At 43.3% G+C, this 20,102-nt stretch overlaps 1 pseudogene across 1 annotated transcript; it reads left to right on the top strand.

Annotated features, from left to right (window-relative positions):
- The first annotated feature begins 410 nt into the window (after positions 1-410).
- On the top strand, positions 411-18,790 carry LOC127930147 (cytochrome P450 2K4-like; annotated as a pseudogene). Its single transcript, XR_008137046.1, has 9 exons — positions 411-625; positions 3,428-3,590; positions 5,173-5,322; positions 5,735-5,895; positions 7,086-7,265; positions 10,561-10,702; positions 16,335-16,519; positions 17,951-18,092; positions 18,205-18,790. The product of XR_008137046.1 is annotated as a cytochrome P450 2K4-like (transcript).
- Positions 18,791-20,102: the final 1,312 nt, after the last annotated feature.

The raw sequence follows: 20,102 nt of genomic DNA, 5'->3' as shown, positions 1-20,102 counted from the left end.
TGTAACCCACACCATCCCTTCGGTGATGGAATAAAGTTTACATGTGTTAATCTGGTCTATCAGCCTAATTCCATTTCACCGGGCGTATAAATGCCTTTTGATGTATTAGCTTTTCTGGAAAGACCAGGACACAAATCATATGGAGAGTTTGTCAATGACCTGCAGGTGAGATCATGTGAGTTTCACAATTATATGATATGTAGACAGAGCTGCTGGAGTTGCATTGTTTAGCTCCTCCTCTGAGGTTGTACCCTCCCTCTTCCCATCTTGCTCCAATAGGGTGGGGTGGGGAGGTTATACAAATAGCATTCATTGGAGTTCTGTTGTCGTGGAAGTTCTCTGAGCACACACACTTGTTCCATAACGGAGCATTGGTGTGTTGTATTTTAGCCCAGTATAAGGTGTATGAGCTCAGTCTGAAGATGTCTCTTATAGAAGGTCTTCTACAGACATCAAGCACAGTGACACTGCTGGGTACTGTGCTGTTTCTACTGGTCCTCTACCTCCGCTCCTCTGGTTCCAGCTCTGAGGAACAGGGAAGGAGCCTCCAGGACCGAGGCCGCTGCCCCTGCTTGGTAACATGCTCCAGCTGGACCTCAAGAAGCCCTACTGCACTCTCTGCGAGGTAAGATGAAGTCATCCTTTGCTTTCAGAACAAAACATGTTGAGGTTGACTTGACCTGTGAGATTTGATCTGTTTCTTGCTATTTCACCAGGATTGAAAAGTTCAGTAAGCAAACTGATGAATGAACTCTGGCACATTGTATATGCTATTAGCTGGTTAATGTTGTTTAGTGTTCTATTCTGTAGTGTATTTCAATAGATGTGTCCTGCCCAAGTAGCCTGGTCCCAGATGTTTTTTGTTGGGAACCAGGCTATGGACAAAATACTTTGTGACAGTGACCAATGTGTTGCAAGGAAAGAGATGAGGTCACTTTAGAATATTGAATGTAAAGGGGATACCTGGTCATTTGTACAACTGAACTCATTCAACTGAAATGTGTCTTCCGCATTTAACACAACCCCTCTGAATCAGAGAGGTGCGGGGGGCTGACATAATCGACATCCACGTCTTTGGCGTCCGAGATGCACCCTAGAAATATCCCTTCAGGGATCTTGTTATAACAGACCTGGGTTCAAATACATAGTGTACTTAAGTATTTGACATTTTGTGTTTGAGTATTCGGTAATACACAGCCAAAAACAACTGCATCAAATAAAAACAACAAGTAGTTGTAAATACATGCCACTTGTAACATAGGATCAGTTAATGACCGGTGCAGTTAATGACCAGTGCAGTTAATGACCGGTGCAGTTAATGACCGTGCAGTTAATGACCGGTGCAGTTAATGACCGTGCAGTTAATGACCGGTGCAGTTAATGACCGGTGCAGTTAATGACCGTGCAGTTAATGACTGGTGCAGTTAATGACCGGAGCAGTTAATGACCGGAGCAGTTAATGACCGTGCAGTTAATGACCGGAGCAGTTAATGACCGTGCAGTTAATGACCGGAGCAGTTAATGACTGGTGCAGTTAATGACCGTGCAGTTAATGACTGGTGCAGTTAATGACCGTGCAGTTAATGACCGAGCAGTTAATGACCGTGCAGTTAATGACCGGTGCAGTTAATGACCGTGCAGTTAATGACCGGAGCAGTTAATGACTGGTGCAGTTAATGACCGTGCAGTTAATGACTGGTGCAGTTAATGACCGTGCAGTTAATGACCGAACAGTTAATGACCGTGCAGTTAATGACCGGTGCAGTTAATGACCGTGCAGTTAATGACCGGAGCAGTTAATGACCGGTGCAGTTAATGACCGTGCAGTTAATGACTGGTGCAGTTAATGACCGGAGCAGTTAATGACCGTGCAGTTAATGACCGTGCAGTTAATGACCGGTGCAGTTAATGACCGGAGCAGTTAATGACCGTGCAGTTAATGACCGTGCAGTTAATGACTGGTGCAGTTAATGACCGGAGCAGTTAATGACCGGTGCAGTTAATGACCGTGCAGTTAATGACTGGTGCAGTTAATGACCGGAGCAGTTAATGACCAGTGCAGTTAATGACCGGAGCAGTTAATGACCGGAGCAGTTAATGACCGGTGCAGTTAATGACCGGTGCAGTTAATGACTGGTGCAGTTAATGACCGGAGCAGTTAATGACTGGTGCAGTTAATGACCGGTGCAGTTAATGACTGGTGCAGTTAATGACCGGAGCAGTTAATGACCGGTGCAGTTAATGACCGGTGCAGTTAATGACTGGTGCAGTTAATGACCGGAGCAGTTAATGACCAGTGCAGTTAATGACCGGAGCAGTTAATGACCGGAGCAGTTAATGACCGTGCAGTTAATGACCGGAGCAGTTAATGACCGTGCAGTTAATGACCGTGCAGTTAATGACCGTGCAGTTAATGACCGTGCAGTTAATGACCGTGCAGTTAATGACTGGTGCAGTTAATGACCGGTGCAGTTAATGACTGGTGCAGTTAATGACCAGTGCAGTTAATGACCGGTGCAGTTAATGACCGGAGCAGTTAATGACCGGAGCAGTTAATGACCGTGCAGTTAATGACCGTGCAGTTAATGACCGGAGCAGTTAATGACCGGAGCAGTTAATGACCGGTGCAGTTAATGACCGGAGCAGTTAATGACCAGTGCAGTTAATGACCGGTGCAGTTAATGACCGGTGCAGTTAATGACCGGAGCAGTTAATGACATGACCAGACGAACAATACTATCTGATGACGGATTATAAAATAGTGCTTTTTAAAGGGTAAGTAATCAAGGGAGTAATGAAGTCCAGGTGTGACTGATGATGAGTCGCAGGTGTGCGTAATGATGGTTGCCATGTGTGCATAAAGATGGGTTGCCATGTGTGCGTAATGATGGTTGCCAGGTGTGCATAATGATGGGTTGCCAGGTGTGCATAATGATGGGTTGCCAGGTGTGCATAATGATGGGTTGCCAGGTGTGTACAATGATGGTTGCCAGGTGTGCACAATGATGGTTGCCAGGTGTGCATAAAGATGGTTGCCAGGTGTACATAATGATGGTTGCCATGTGTGCATAATGATGGTTGCCAGGTGTGTATAAAGATGGGTTGCCAGGTGTGCATTATGATGGGTTGCCAGGACCAGTGGTTAGTAGACCGGTGACATTGGGAGTGGAGCTTGACACCAATACTTTCCAAATGTATTTCCAATAAAAACTTTGTCTAAATACTAATTGTTGTAAGTAATTCAATTACATTGACTGGTATTTGAACGTTGGTCTGACATAAACTGTAAACCACTGTCTTCATGCTATTTCTTGACTGAAACATGTTAAACAAGCTGTATGTGATGTCCAGTTATGTGCTTAGTCATATAATATTATGAGACATAACTGAGTCTCTGGTGTACTTTATGTATACTTTATCTGTCCAGCTCTCCAAGAAATATGGTTCCATCTTCACGGTTCACTTTGGACCCAAGAAAGTGGTTGTTCTGGCAGGATACAAGATGGTCAAGCAGGCGCTGGTCAACCAGGCAGAGGACTTTGGGGACAGGGACATCACACCTGTGTTCTATGATTTCAATCAAGGACATGGTAATGATATTTTACTCTTCTGCTGGCTATATCCTATTCTTAAAGGGATAGTTCACCCAAATGATAACCTGTCTTATTGATTTCCTTAATCTGAAGCAGTCTATGAACAAGCTAAAACAGTAATCCATGCGTTTGTTCTCCAATGTATGTGTTGGCCACAAATATGAGCATAGGATGAGTCAACAACATTGTGGGTGTGAGATAACAAATTATGAACTTTTAAAAGAGAGATTTCCACCTAACAGTTACTTTAAATAAACTTTATTGAGATACACAATCAATTTCAGACACTTAGAGATGAGTTGGAATTTAAATGCATTACAATCTGTTGAAAGTCTTATTCTAGCCTGGTGGAACAAGTCTGATTGCTGCATTCACCATTCTGTTTTGCTGCATGTATCAGCCTGCCCTTTATCCAGTAGATTGGCTTTTGGAATTAGCCAGAAAATGTCTGGTCCAATCAGTGCCCTCGCAGAAACAGTGGTTGGGTTTACAAACAATGTTGCCAAATACTATGTTTGAATTAGGCTGTCCTCTGATTGGTTGAAAGTGATCCAATAGCTGACAAGTTAATTTTTAATAATACCACTAATTTCTGACATTTGAGACTAGAATGGTGAATGTAAAGATCAGACTAGAATGGTGAATGCAGAGGTCAGGCTAGATTGGTGAATGCAGAGATCAGGCTAGAATGGTGAATGTAAAGATCAGGCTAGAATGGTGAATGTAAAGATCAGGCTAGAATGGTGAATGTAAAGATCAGGCTAGAAGTGTGAATGCAGAGATCAGGCTAGAATGGTGAATGCAGAGATCAGGCTAGAATGGTGAATGCAGAGATCAGGCTAGAATGGTGAATGTAAAGATCAGGCAAGAATGGTGAATGCAGAGATCAGGCTAGAATGGTGAATGCAGAGATCAGACTAGAATGGTGAATGCAGAGATCAGGCTAGAATGGTGAATGTAAAGATCAGGCTAGAATGGTGAATGTAAAGATCAGGCTAGAATGGTGAATGCAGAGATCAGGCTAGAATGGTGAATGTAAAGATCAGGCTAGAATGGTGAATATAAAGATCAGGCTAGAATGGTGAATGCAGAGATCAGGCTAGAATGGTGAATGCAAAGATCAGGCTAGAATGGTGAATGTAAAGATCAGGCGAGAATGGTGAATGCAGAGATCAGGCTAGAATGGTGAATGCAAAGATCAGACTAGAATGGTGAATGTAAAGATCAGGCAAGAATGGTGAATGCAGAGATCAGGCTAGAATGGTGAATGCAAAGATCAGACTAGAATGGTGAATGTAAAGATCAGGCAAGAACGGTGAATGCAGAGATCAGGCTAGAATGGTGAATGCAGAGATCAGGCGAGAATGGTGAATGCAGAGATCAGGCTGTCATCCTCTGCAAATAATATAAATCTCTAAAATAGTTACAGATGATCATGACCAGAAAGGATGCAGAGATACTTTGGCAGATTATATATATATATATATATATATATATATATATATATAATTTTATAGTAAATATAATTTATTCATATTACACTTTGAATTGTCATGGAAACAAACTACGTTCTCTACAGGGATTCTGTTTGCCAATGGAGACTCATGGAAAGAGATGAGGCGCTTTGCCCTGACAAACCTTAGAGACTTTGGGATGGGCAAGAAAGGGAGTGAGGAGAAAATCTTAGAGGAAATCCCCTACCTGATTGAAGTGTTGGAAAAACATGAGGGTAAGAGAATCAGTATCTCTATGCTAGTGGTAGAAGTAGTATGATGTATTTATAGGGGATGCCTATACCTGAAAGACACCTGAAACCCCACCTCTTCAAGGAATACCTAGGATAGGGTAAGTAAGGGTAAGTAATCCTTCTCACCCCCCCCCTTCTCCCCCCAACAAGATTTAGATGCAAGTGGCTGTTCCACTGGCTGTCATAGGTGTTTGCACCAATTTGTAAGTCGCTCTGGATAAGAGCGTCTGCTAAATGACTTAAATGTAATGTAAATGCCTAGGCTTAATTGCCTGGTTACAAATCAGGCTATTTTAAACCACATTATTAGTAAATAGCTAATTGGCTTGCTAAGTGATCGTGTGGGTTCTGGAAAGCTTATTTTGTAATTAATTAGATGTTTTGTCTATTACAGGTAAGGCATTTGACACAGCACAGCCTGTGCTTTATGCCGTCTCCAACATAATCTCGGCCATTGTCTACGGCAGCCGGTTTGAATACACTGACCCCCTATTCACAGGCATGGTGGACAGGGTCAATGAGAATGTTCACCTTATAGGTTCTGCATCAATTCAGGTAGTCTGCTTATTCAGACCATTATGTTTTTACTGTATTTTCTGAGTAAATAATGTCTGTCTCAGTGCAATCAATAAAACAAGGACACAGAACACCTGTTATGAATTCTTGCAAATTAAAATGTACATACTCAGTTATACTTTACTTGATGGGCCAGTAAACGTATTATAAACCATTATTGTACAGTTTATAACCCATTACCAAGCTGCTTATACATCATTATATACAATATTCATAACAAATAAAATCCTCATAGCCCAGTCCAAGTTCTTTGTCCTGGCACACCAATGGTGGATACTGCTTCCCCCTGAAGCTAGGACAGCAGAGTCCCTGCCCATCTTCTGAAAACACCTGAAACTCCACCTCCTCAAAAAGTATCTTAAATAAACCCCTCGCCCCCACCCCCCCCAAAAAAGTTCCTGAACAACAGGTTTCTAGCTCTGACTTTGCTGACTTTTTCCTCAAAACTACTTTGAGAAAAGTGCACTTACTATGCCTGTGACATGTGATTGTCCCACCAAGCTATCTTAAGATGAATGCACTAACTGTGAATCGCTCTGGATAAGAGCGTCTGCTAAATTGATAAAATATTTTGTACAATTAATTATATCATTTTAATTATTATATATAATATGGTTAAATAATCACTAGTGATGGGCACCGATATACAAAATTATATCACTATCAGTACCATTTTTGTGAATCCATATCGTATCGGGTTGCATAAAATATATTGCACCTGTGTATGTTCACTTTTCTGTTCACTTCCATGGCTCTTTGAAGTTCAGACAACTGTTAGCAAGATTGTCGGTTGGGCCAGGTGTGAATATTCTGTTATTATAATATTGTATTCATACTGGTTAGTTAGGGAGGCCTATATTATAGGACCATCAACAGGCAATTAATTAAATATGCTAAATTTAGAGCCTGTGAGGTCTGTTTGAGGGTTTTGTGTATGCAGGAAAAGTATTCTGTTCTTTTTACAGAATAGTACAAATAATAAACTGACATTACAATATGCCTTGTTCATATCGATATCAAATAATATTGAATATCACTATTGGTGCTCACAACTAATAATTACATATTTATGTGCATCACATTTGTATTTAATGATCTAATCATAGTTGTGGTGTGTTATAATTAATATAATATTGTTTTATGTGTATTCTACCTGAATCTCTGTGTAGATGTACAACATGTTTCCCTGGTTGGGTCCGTGGATAAACAACCTGACACATCTGAAAAAGAATGTTGCTGATTTGAAGATGGAGGTGACAGAGCTGGCGAGGGGCCTGAAGGAGACTCTGAACCCTCATATGTGTAGAGGCTTTGTGGAGTCGTTCCTCGTCCGAAAGCAAACCCTGGAGGTATGAAGACTTCATGCAGAATCTGCATCTCACTCATTCATAACAATTAATATCGATTAATATTGCTCAGTATGACTATACAGAATAGAATTAATCAATAAGGTCAGAGGGGGTGTGGTATCTGGTCAATTTACCACAGCTAAGGCACTGCACGACGCGAAGTGCAGTGCCTGTATACAGTCCTTGTATATTGGCCATATTCCACAAAACCCAGAGGTGCTTTGCTGGTGTTATAAACTTGATACCAACATAATTAGAACAGTAAATAAGTAATTTTGCGCCACACTAGTGGTATATTGTCTAAGTTACCAAGACATTCGGATAATCAGTATCCAGGAACAAAACTGCCGGGTTTATAGTACTTATTACACCACCTTGTGGTTCACTTTACTGCTGAAAAACTCAACTAACTTCAGTTGTCCAACACTAACATCCCACTGGGCACAGACGTCAATTCAACATCTATTCGACGTCGATTCAACATAATTTAATTAAAATTATGTGGAAAATGTTGATTCAACCAGTTTGACTGAATGCCAGCTGAGGGATCTAACTAGTTCTCTGTATCAGTAGAATCACATGTAAACTCAGACTCAAACACTAAAACAGTTCCTCAAGCTGATTTAAAAGAATGTGTTGATTATCTGTTTTGTTTGCTTTTGTTATTTTCATCTCTGATAAGCTACACAGGAAATGGCAAAAAATAGCACATATTAATTATATTAACCATATAATTTTAATGGTACATTTGGATAGAAAACACTCTAAAGTTTCTAAAACTGTTCAAATGATGTCTGTGTTTAACAGAACTGATATGGCAGGCGACACACCGAGGACAAACCATCCCCCAAAAAAAGAAATTCAGCCTACCACTATTTTCAATGGCTATCACTTTTATTATAAATCCTCCCAGATTGCAGTTCCTAGGGCTTCCACTAGATGTCAACAGTCTTTAGAAAGAGTTTCATGCTGGGTTTTTGGAAAAATGAGCCAGAAATTGTATTTTTTCTAGGTGGCTCCCATTTCGCTATAGTGTTTCCAAGCGTGTGAAAGAGAGCGCGTTCTTTGGTATTTTTCTCTGGTAAAGACAATAACGATTCTCCGTCTTAAATGTTATTGTTTATTTACGTATCAGGGAACCTAAGGTTTGATTATAAACGTTGTTTGACTTGTTTGGAAAAGTTTATTAGTAATGTTTGGGATTCATTTTGTATGCATTTTTATGGAGGGAAACTGTGTGGATTATTGACTGAAGCGTGCCAGCTAAACTGAGTTTTTATTGATATAAAGGATATTATCGAACAAAAGGACCATTTGTGATGTAACTACCGTCCCACCTGCCCATAAGACGTTTTAATATATGTAGCCTTAGAAATAAGGTTAATACAATTAATAACTTGCTAACATCAGATATGTATTCATATATTAGCCATTTATGAGACTCACATAGATAATTCATTTGATACATCATCAGCAATACAATGATATAACATCTACAGAAGACACAGGAATGCATATGGGGGAGTTGTTGCTGTACATATTCAGAGCCATATCCCTGTAATGCTTAGAGAGGATCTCGTCTTATTGCAGGTTCACCTGCCTCCTCTAAAGCCTATTTTAGTGTAGCTCTTATAGGCCACCAAGTTCTAACTGTCAGTATCCAGATAATGTGTGTGAAATGCTTGATGGGGGCTCCTGAGTGGCGCAGAGGTCTAAGGCACTGCATCTCAGTGCCTTAGATGATGTTAAAAAATATTTGTTGGTCTGATATGATTAATAAGGAGCATCCAGACGCTGCACTTGATGCATTTATGAAATTGCTTCTTCTAGTTATTGATAAACATGTACCTTTTAAGAAACTGGCTCCATGGATTGATGAGGAATTGAACAACTGTATAGTTGATAGAGATGTGGCTAATAAGTCTGGTTGCACATCTGACTGGCTGAAGGTGAGGTGAAGAAATTATTGTCGATCAATAATGACAAACCACCTGGCATTGACAACTGTCATGCCTTTAATCTGAGCCTAGATAAGTGTTTGTCCTCAGGCCTGGTTCTAACAGCCAACCTGTCAGCTTACTGGCAGCTCTTAGCAAACTGTTGGAAAAAATGGTGTTTGACCAAATTCAATGCTATTTCTCTGTAAACAAATTAAGACTTTCAGAATGCTTATAGAGAAGGGCACTGAACATGCACTGGCACAGATGACTGATGATTGGTTTAAAAAATATTTCAGTGCAGCCTTTAATATTAGTGACCATAACGTGTTGAATAATCCTATGTGTTATGGCTTTTCAACCTCAGCTCTGAATCCACAATATGGAAATCTATGTAATAGAACCCAAGGGGGGTTTATTTAATGGAAGCTTCTCTAATGTTAAACATGTAAAGTGTGGTGTACTGCATGGCAGCTCTCTTGGCCCTCTACTCTTTTCTATTTTTACCAATGACCTGCCACTGGCATTAAACAGAGCCTGTGTGCCCATGTATGCTGATGATTCAACCCGTCAGCAATCACAGCTAGTGAAATCACTGCAACACTAAACAAAGAGTTGCAGTCAGTTTGAGAATGGGTGGCCACTAATAAACTGGTCCTGAACATATCCAAAATGAAGCATTGTATTGATAAAAATCATTCCCTAAGTTCTGGACCTCAGCTGAATCTGGCAATCAATGGTGTGGCTGAAGATATAATATAATAATATATAATATATGCCATTTAGCTGACGCTTTTATCCAAAGCGACTTACAGTCATGTGTGCATACATTCTACGTATGGGTGGTCCCGGGAATCGAACCCACTACCTTGGCGTTACAAGCACCATGCTCTACCAACTGAGCCACAGAAGGACCACAGATATTAAATTACTTGGTGTTACTTTAGATTGTAAACTCTCATGGTCAGAACATATTGATTCAATGATTGTAAAGATTTGAAGAGGATTGTCCGTGATAAATAGATGCTCTGCTTTTTTTCAATCAAATGTATTTATAAAATCCTTCTTACATCAGCTGATGTCAAAGTGCTGTAACGAAACCCAGCCTAAAACAGCAAGCAATGCAGGTGTACAAGCACCACTCTCCACAAAGCAAGCTCTAGTTTGATCTTATCTTAATTATTGTCCAGTCAAAATAAGGGCCAACTTAAGCTGCCCAGAACAGCATGACACATGTATCTCTTCATTGTAATCAGAGGGCTAATATCAATACTATGCATGTCAGTTTCTCTTGGCTCAGAGTTGAGGAAAGACTGACTGTACATAACTCATGTCATCTGAGGGTTTGTTTCTGTTAGGAATCTGGCAATATGGATTCTTTCTACCATGACGACAACCTGGTATTTAGTGTTGGTAACCTGTTTGGTGCTGGTACCGACACCACCGGGACAACCCTGCGCTGGGGTCTGCTGCTAATGGCCAAGTACCCCCATATACAGGGTAAGAATTGATATAAACACAAACACATGAACGCACACACACACACCACAGGAGGCTGCTGAGTGGAGGACGGCTCATAATAACGGCTGGTGGTATCAAAAATATGGAAACCATGTGTTCGATTCCATTCCAGCCATTATTATGAGCCCGTCCTCCCGAATTAAGGTGCCACCTGTGACACACAGACATGAAACAGTAAAGCACTCATGGTGTTACAAGTTATAAACATTGGCAAAGAGCCAGATTGAAGAATATATTATGAAACTAGACAAGGATGGCTTGGTTAATGAAGGTTAAACGTTAACTGAGGAACATCTTCCTCAGAACAGTCTCAAATTGTTGGTGCATGGACTCTAGAAGGTTTCGAAAGCATTCCAGAGATGCTGGCCCATGTTGAATCCAATGCTTTTGACAGTTGTCAAGATGGCTGGATGTCCTTTGGGCGGTGGACTATTCTTGATACACACTGGAAACTGTTGAGTGTGAAAAACCCAGCTGCGTTGCAGTTCTTGACACATACATTACATTTACATTTACATTTAAGTCATTTAGCAGACGCTCTTATCCAGAGCGACTTACAAATTGGTGCATACACCTTATGACATCCAGTGGAACAGCCACTTGCATCTAAATCTTTTTTTTTTTTGGGGGAGGTGAGAAGGATTACTTACCCTTACTTACCCTATCCTAGGTATTCCTTGAAGAGGTGGGGTTTCAGGTGTCTCCGGAAGGTGGTGATTGACTCCGCTGTCCTGGCGTCGTGAGGGAGTTTGTTCCACCATTGGGGGCCAGAGCAGCGAACAGTTTTGACTGGGCTGAGCGGAACTGTACTTCCTCAGTGGTAGGGAGGCGAGCAGGCCAGAGGTGGATGAATGCAGTGCCCTTGTTTGGGTGTAGGGCCTGATCAGAGCCTGGAGGTACTGAGGTGCCGTTCCCCTCACAGCTCCGTAGGCAAGCACCATGGTCTTGTAGCGGATGCGAGCTTCAACTGGAAGCCAGTGGAGAGAGCAGAGGAGCGGGGTGACGTGAGAGAACTTGGGAAGGTTGAACACCAGACGGGCTGCGGCGTTCTGGATGAGTTGTAGGGGTTTAATGGCACAGGCAGGGAGCCCAGCCAACAGCGAGTTGCAGTAATCAAGACGGGAGATGACAAGTGCCTGGATTAGGACCTGCGCCGCTTCCTGTGTGAGGCAGGGTCGTACTCTGCGGATGTTGTAGAGCATGAACCTACAGGAACGGGACACCGCCTTGATGTTAGTTGAGAACGTCAGGGTGTTGTCCAGGATCACGCCAAGGTTCTTAGCGCTCTGGGAGGAGGACACAATGGAGTTGTCAACCGTGATGGCGAGATCATGGAACGGGCAGTCCTTCCCCGGGAGGAAGAGGAGCTCCGTCTTGCTGAGGTTCAGCTTGAGGTGGTGATCCGTCATCCACACTGATATGTCTGCCAGACATGCAGAGATGCGATTCGCCACCTGGTCATCAGAAGGGGGAAAGGAGAAGATTAATTGTGTGTCGTCTGCATAGCAATGATAGGAGAGACCATGTGAGGTTATGACAGAGCCAAGTGACTTGGTGTATAGCGAGAATAAGAGAGGGCCTAGAACAGAGCCCTGGGGGACACCAGTGGTGAGAGCGCGTGGTGAGGAGACAGATTCTCGCCACGCCACCTGGTAGGAGCGACCTGTCAGGTAGGACGCAATCCAAGCGTGGGCCGCGCCGGAGATGCCCAACTCGGAGAGGGTGGAGAGGAGGATCTGATGGTTCACAGTATCGAAGGCAGCCGATAGGTCTAGAAGGATGAGAGCAGAGGAGAGAGAGTTAGCTTTAGCAGTGCGGAGCGCCTCCGTGATACAGAGAAGAGCAGTCTCAGTTGAATGACTAGTCTTGAAACCTGACTGATTTGGATCAAGAAGGTCATTCTGAGAGAGATAGCGGTAGAGCTGGCCAAGGACGGCACGCTCAAGAGTTTTGGAGAGAAAAGAGAGAAGGGATACTGGTCTGTAGTTGTTGACATCGGAGGGATCGAGTGTAGGTTTTTTCAGAAGGGGTGCAACTCTCGCTCTCTTGAAGACGGGAGGGACGTAGCCAGCGGTCAGGGATGAGTTGATGAGCGAGGTGAGGTAAGGGAGAAGGTCTCCGGAAATGGTCTGGAGAAGAGAGGAGGGGATAGGGTCAAGCGGGCAGGTTGTTGGGCGGCCGGCCGTCACAAGACGCGAGATTTCATCTGGAGAGAGAGGGGAGAAAGAGGTCAGAGCATAGGGTAGGGCAGTGTGAGCAGAACCAGCGGTGTCGTTTGACTTAGCAACGAGGATCGGATGTCGTCGACCTTCTTTTCAAAATGGTTGACGAAGTCATCTGCAGAGAGGGAGGAGGGGGGAGGATTCAGGAGGGAGGAGAAGGTGGCAAAGAGCTTCCTAGGGTTAGAGGCAGATGCTTGGAATTTAGAATGGTAGAAAGTGGCTTTAGCAGCAGAGACAGAGGAGGAAAATGTAGAGAGGAGGGAGTGAAAGGATGCCAGGTCCGCAGGGGAGGCGAGTTTTCCTCCATTTCCGCCTCGGCTGCCCGGAGCCCTGTTCTGTGAGCTCGCAAGGAGTCGTCGAGCCACGGAGCGGGAGGGGAGGACCGAGCCGGCCTGGAGGATAGGGGACATAGGGAGTCAAAGGATGCAGTAAGGGAGGAGAGGAGGGTTGAGGAGGCAGAATCAGGAGATAGGTTGGAGAAAGTTTGAGCAGAGGGAAGAGATGATAGGATGGAAGAGGAGAGAGTAGCGGGGGAGAGAGAGCGAAGGTTGGGACGGCGCGATACCATCCGAGTAGGGGCAGTGTGGGAAGTGTTGGATGAGAGCGAGAGGGAAAAGGATACAAGGTAGTGGTCGGAGACTTGGAGGGGAGTTGCAATGAGGTTAGTGGAAGAACAGCATCTAGTAAAGATGAGGTCAAGCGTATTGCCTGCCTTGTGAGTAGGGGGAAGGTGAGAGGGTGAGGTCAAAAGAGGAGAGGAGTGGAAAGAAGGAGGCAGAGAGGAATGAGTCAAAGGTAGACGTGGGGAGGTTAAAGTCGCCCAGAACTGTGAGAGGTGAGCCGTCCTCAGGAAAGGAGCTTATCAAGGCATCAAGCTCATTGATGAACTCTCCGAGGGAACCTGGAGGGCGATAAATGATAAGGATGTTAAGCTTGAAAGGGCTGGTAACTGTGACAGCATGGAATTCAAAGGAGGCGATAGACAGATGGGTAAGGGGAGAAAGAGAGAAAGACCACTTGGGAGAGATGAGGATCCCGGTGCCACCACCCCGCTGACCAGAAGCTCTCGGGGTGTGCGAGAACACGTGGGCGGACGAGGAGAGAGCAGTAGGAGTAGCAGTGTTATCTGTGGTGATCCATGTTTCCGTCAGTGCCAAGAAGTCAAGGGACTGGAGGGAGGCATAGGCTGAGATGAACTCTGCCTTGTTGGCCGCAGATCGGCAGTTCCAGAGGCTACCGGAGACCTGGAACTCCACGTGGGTCGTACGCGCTGGGACCACCAGATTAGGTGGTCGCGGCCACGCGGTGTGGAGCGTTTGTATGGTCTGTGCAGAGAGGAGAGAACAGGGATAGACAGACACATAGTTGACAGGCTACAGAAAAGGCTACGCTAATGCAAGGAGATTGGAATGACAAGTGGACTACACGTCTCGAATGTTCAGAAAGTTAAGCTTACGTAGCAAGAGTCTTATTGACTAAAATGATTAAAATGATACAGTACTGCTAAAGTAGGCTAGCTGGCAGTGGCTGCGTTGTTGACACTACACTAATCAAGTCGTTCCGTTGAGTGTAATAGTTTCTACAGTGCTGCTAATCGGGGCTAGCTGGCTAGCTAGCAGTGTTGTTTACGTTACGTTGCTAAAAGAACGACAATAGCTGGCTAGCTAACCTAGGAAATCGCTCTAGACTACACAATTATCTTTGAAACAAAGACGGCTATGTAGCTAGCTACGATCAAACAAATCAAACCGTTGTACTGTAATGAAATGAAATGAAAATGTGATACTAACTGTGGAGCGAAGCGGAATGCGACCGGGTTGTTGTTGGCTAGCTGTTAGCTGTTAGCTGTTGGCTAGCTAGCAGAGTCTCCTACGTTAAGGACGACAAATAGCTGGCTAGCGAACCTCAGTGAATTAAGATAATCACTCCAAGGCTACTAAACTACACAATTATCTTGGAAACAAAGACAGCTATGTAGCTAGCTAACACTAGACTAATCAAGTCGTACAGTTGAGTGAATAGCACTACAGTGATGCTAATCTGTGTGCGTTAGCTAGCGCTTGCTAGCTCCTGGGCGAATAGCAGTGAAGGCTACGTTAGGGCGACGAAATACGATAATTATGCAATTATCTCTGATACAAGGACGGCTATGTAGCTAGCTAAGAAGAATTGCTAAGATTAGACAAATCAACCGTTGTACTATAATGAAATGTAATGAAAAAGTTATACAACCTGCAGAGCGAAGTGCGAATGCGACCGCTCGCTCCAACCCGGAACCGGTGCGCTTGGCACCTTCACCATACCCCGTTCAAAGGCACTTAAATATTTTGTCTTGCCCATTCACCCTCTGAATGGCACACATACACAATCCATGTCGCAAGACCCACTGGTTGAAGCTTATTTATAAAACCCTCTTAAGCCTCACTCCCCCCTATCTGAGATAACTACTGCAGCTGTCATCCTCCACATACAACACCCATTCTGCCAGTCACATTCTGTTAAAGGTCCCCAAAGCGCATACATTCCTGGGTCGATCATCTTTTCAGTTCGCTGCAGCTAGCTGCGACTGGAACGAGCTGCGACTGGAACGAGCTGCGACTGGAACGAGCTGCGACTGGAACGAGCTGCGACTGGAACGCGCTGCGACTGGAACGAGCTGCGACTGGAACGCGCTGCGACTGGAACGCGCTGCGACTGGAACGCGCTGCGACTGGAACGCGCTGCGACTGGAACGCGCTGCTACTGGAACGAGCTGCTACTGGAACGAGCTGCGACTGGAACGAGCTGCGACTGGAACGAGCTGCGACTGGAACGAGCTGCGACTGGAACGGGCTGCAACAAACACTCAAACTGGACAGTTTTATCTCAATCTCTTCATTCAAAGACTCAATCATGGACAGTCTTACTGACAGTGGCTGCTCTGCGTGATGTGTTGTTGTCTCTACCTTGCCCTTTGTGCTGTTGTCTGCCCAATAATGTTAGTACCATGTTATGTGCTGCTACCATGCTGTGTTGTCTTAGGTCTCTCTTTATGTAGTGTTGTGTTCTCTCGTCGTGGTGTGTGTTGTCCTATATTTATATTTTACTCATTTTTAATCCCAGTCCATGTCCCTTCAGGAGGCCTTTTGGTAGGCCGTCATTGTATATAAGAATTTGTTCTTAACTGGTTAAATAACGTCTAAATTGTATTCAGGCTTAAAACTCCATTGTTAACCTGTCTCCTCCCCTTCATTTACACTGATTGAAGTGGATTTAACAAGAGACAGTAAGAGATCATAGCTTTCACCTGGTCAGTCTGTCATGGAAAGAAGAGCAGGTGTTTTTAATGTTTGTATACTCAGTGTACATTTCACTGTATTAACTCCAACCCTCCCTCCTTTCTGTCTCAGATCAGGTCCAGGAGGAGATCAGCAGGGTCATAGGAAGTCGTCAAACCTTGGTAGAGGACAAGAAGAACCTGCCCTACACTGATGCAGTGATCCATGAGACCCAGAGACTGGCCAGCATTGTACCCATGGCCGTCCCTCACACCACCAGCCGAGATGTCACCTTCCAGGGATATTTCATCAAAAAGGTCAGATACCTGGATATCCAAATCTCTTTGTTTATTTTGTGACCAACTTCAAATTGTCTTTTTTTCCTGAAGGGAAGTTACAGATTAAAAAACAATAAAAGAAATGCATATAAATAGAAGCCCAATCCATTCCCCCCTTCAGTCCCTATCCAACCCCCGCATCCTCCTTCCCCACCTGGAAACCATGCCTCCCACCCCGCCTGTATAAATGTATGGTTGGGATTACAGGATGCCAAGGTTGTAACGGCGTTCTTCGTTTGTAGAAAGAGAGTCGGACCGAAATGCAGCGTGGTGGTTACTCATGACTTTAATGAAAAAAATGACACATGAAATAACTATACAAATACAAAAACAACAAACGGAACGTGAAACCTAATTACAGCCTATCTGGTGAAACTACACAGAGACAGGAACAATCACCCACGAAATATACAGAGAAACCCCGGCTACCTAGATCAGAGACAACGAGAATCACCTGACTCTGATTGAGAACCGCCTCAGGCAGCCAAGCCTATACAACACCCCGTCTCAGCCGCAATCCCAAATACTACAAACCCCAATACGAAAATACAATATATAAACCCATGTTACACCCTGGCCTAACCAAATATATAACGAAAACACAAAATACAATGACCAAGGCGTGACAGAGGTCATATTTTTCTATTGTAACATGTTAGCTGGGAGTTGTGAAGCAAGTTCAGGGAGTTAATCAATAAACTAAACATAATACAAAACGAGAACAAACAATACACAGACATGAAACACAAACAACGCCTGGGGAAGGAACCAAAGGGAGTAATATATGGAAGGTAATCAGGCAGGTGATGGCGTCCAGGTGAGTCTGAGGTGCTGGTGCGTGTAATGATGGTGACAGGTGTGTGTATATAATAATGAGCAGCCTGGTGACCTAGTGCGCCGGAGAGGGAGTATACGTGACATCTATATTCTGTTCCAGTTAAATGATTGTTCAGATTGAATTAGATCTGTGGACCATACTGTTTAAATGGCTAGCTCAGAATATAAGCTTTCCAAAAGTTGTTTATATATTATAGAGATCAGTCCATTTGGGAGCCCAGATAGTGTATTTATAAATCTATCACTGTAAGGTTTGGTAGTTGGGTTTCCCAAGGGACTCTGTAGACCAGCATAGCTGACTTTAGTAGTAAATATAGAAAAAAGGAGTTGTATGAATCTTTCAAATCTTGGAATGTTCTCAAACCATTTCTGTCCATGATATCGGTAAGGATTCCACATTTGGGGGATGCAAAAAGACGGCATCCAGAGCACAACACATTATTGTGAAATATTGGAGTATGGGCATGCCATAAGTGTATATTTCTGCCTGAAGTTGCAATCCATTCCTTTTAAACAACGTTTCATCACTTTTACTCTGAAAATAAGGGGTCCTATGCTTCACCCTTACTGCAGGGGACGTCTGTGATTCCTCTACTGACGTCGGTCCTTCAGGATGATAGCGAATGGGAGAGCCCCAACACCTTTAACCCCTCACACTTTCTGGATGAGCAGAGAGGATTTGTCAAGAGGGACGCCTTCATGGCCTTTTCTGCAGGTAGATTAACTTCATTATATAACAAATTGTTTCATTGCAAGAAGTAGATCAATTCATGTTGCCTTTTGGACAGACTTCATGCTATTTTCTGTATCTTTGGTCTCTCTCGCAGGTCGTAGGGTGTGTCTGGGGGAGGGTCTGGCCAGGATTGAGCTCTTCCTCTTCTTCACCTCCCTCCTGCAGCGCTTTCGTTTCTCTCCTCCTCCTGGAGTAACAGAGGATGATCTGGATCTCACACCATTACCGGGGTTCACCCTCCACCCTTCACCTCACCAGCTGTGTGCTGTGAGCCGGGTCTGAGATTTGAACATGAAAATATTGGTGGGGCAAAAACTCAATCAAAAAAGCTAAAATGCAGCAAAATCACTACACATTAAATGTACAATTATAAAAAATTATCCCAGAAATGAGCTTGCGCGACACACAAACATTATTATATTTCGTTTATGATCGGTTCATAGGCTACTTCCAATATCTTTTACATTTAATTACACTGAAGACTACGGTTGTGGAAGATATTTTTATAGAGTGAAGTCTATTTTACTTCCTTTTCATCATCGGTCTGCAGTATTGCTAAATTGCTAAGTATTGCTAAGAGTATTGGGACGCAGTCCAACACGTTCTGAGGGTAGTTGCATCCGCCTGTCTGTTAATAAGATATTCCTGTTAATAATAAAGCAACTAAATTTATAAAGCTTCTCCTTCGTTTCAATCATTGCATCGTAAATTCCATGGGTTATTAAAACAGGGTCTTATCCTGTTCCAACAGTGCCTATTAAAACAGGGTCTTATCCTGTTCAAACAGTGCCTATTAAATCAGGGTCTTATCCTGTTCCAACAGTGCCTATTAAAACAGGGTCTTATCCTGTTCCAACAGTGCCTATTAAAACAGGGTCTTATCCTGTTCCAACAGTGCCTATTAAAACAGGGTCTTATCCTGTTCCAACAGTGCCTAATAAAACAGGGTGTTATCCTGTTCTAACAGTGCCTATTAAAACAGGGTCTTATCCTGTTCCAACAGTGCCTATTAAAACAGGGTCTTATCCTGTTCCAACAGTGCCTATTAAAACAGGATAAATCACTAGAATTCAAATGCTTTTTTGACAACACCCCTTTTGATTTGAACGAAACCTTCCATACATATTTGCCCAGTGTAAAAGTGCTCAGAAAGTGACTTATTAAATAAATATTTTTATTCCCAACAAATTTGACGACCTGGTTGTCGATAAACCAAAATACAAATGTATTTGTTGCTGGTATGTACTGCCCCCCTGCTGCCATGACTGATGCTATTGGTGCAATATTTTGAATGTTTAACACCTGTTCTGTCCTCGGACTGGGTCATTTTAGGGGATTTGAATCTGGATCAGCTATCCCTGGCTGCAGATCAATTTAAGTTTATATGCATAGATTTTTATCTTACTCAATTGATCTCAAAACCCACATGGCCCTGTTAACTCTTCATTGATTGAGTTAATTCTTACTAATAACCCCCATAAATATTTGTGTAGTGGAGTATTTGCATATGATCTCAGTGATAATTGTCCTATAGGATGTATTAGAGATACGACACGGCAAAACACTAATCATGGTTTAATTAAGAAACGTTTAAAAAAATGTTTCTGCTGAAGGGTTTTTACATAAATCAAATCAAATGTATTTATATAGCCCTTCGTACATCAGCTGATATCTCAAAGTGCTGTACAGAAACCCAGCCTAAAACCCCAAATAGCAAGCAATGCAGGTGTAGAAGCACGGTGGCTAGGAAGGAGGAGGTAGGCGAATAATTACAATTTTGCAGATTAACACTGGAGTGATAAATGATCAGATGGTCATGTACAGGTAGAGATATTGGTGTGCAAAAGAGCAGAAAAGTAAATAATGTGGAAGGACCACTAGAGGGCAGGCTGGGCTCATGGATAGTAGCCCAACAAAGCATGGGAGACAAGGTAACCAGAGTCAATTAAGCACAGCTGACGGTACTAATGACATACTCTCCTTCCCCTATAA

Source organism: Oncorhynchus keta, chromosome 5 (genome assembly GCF_023373465.1).
Source record: "Oncorhynchus keta strain PuntledgeMale-10-30-2019 chromosome 5, Oket_V2, whole genome shotgun sequence".
NCBI lineage: Eukaryota > Metazoa > Chordata > Actinopteri > Salmoniformes > Salmonidae > Oncorhynchus > Oncorhynchus keta.
The sequence above is the reverse complement of the archived record's forward strand: the minus strand, read 5'-3'. Positions and strand labels throughout refer to the sequence as shown.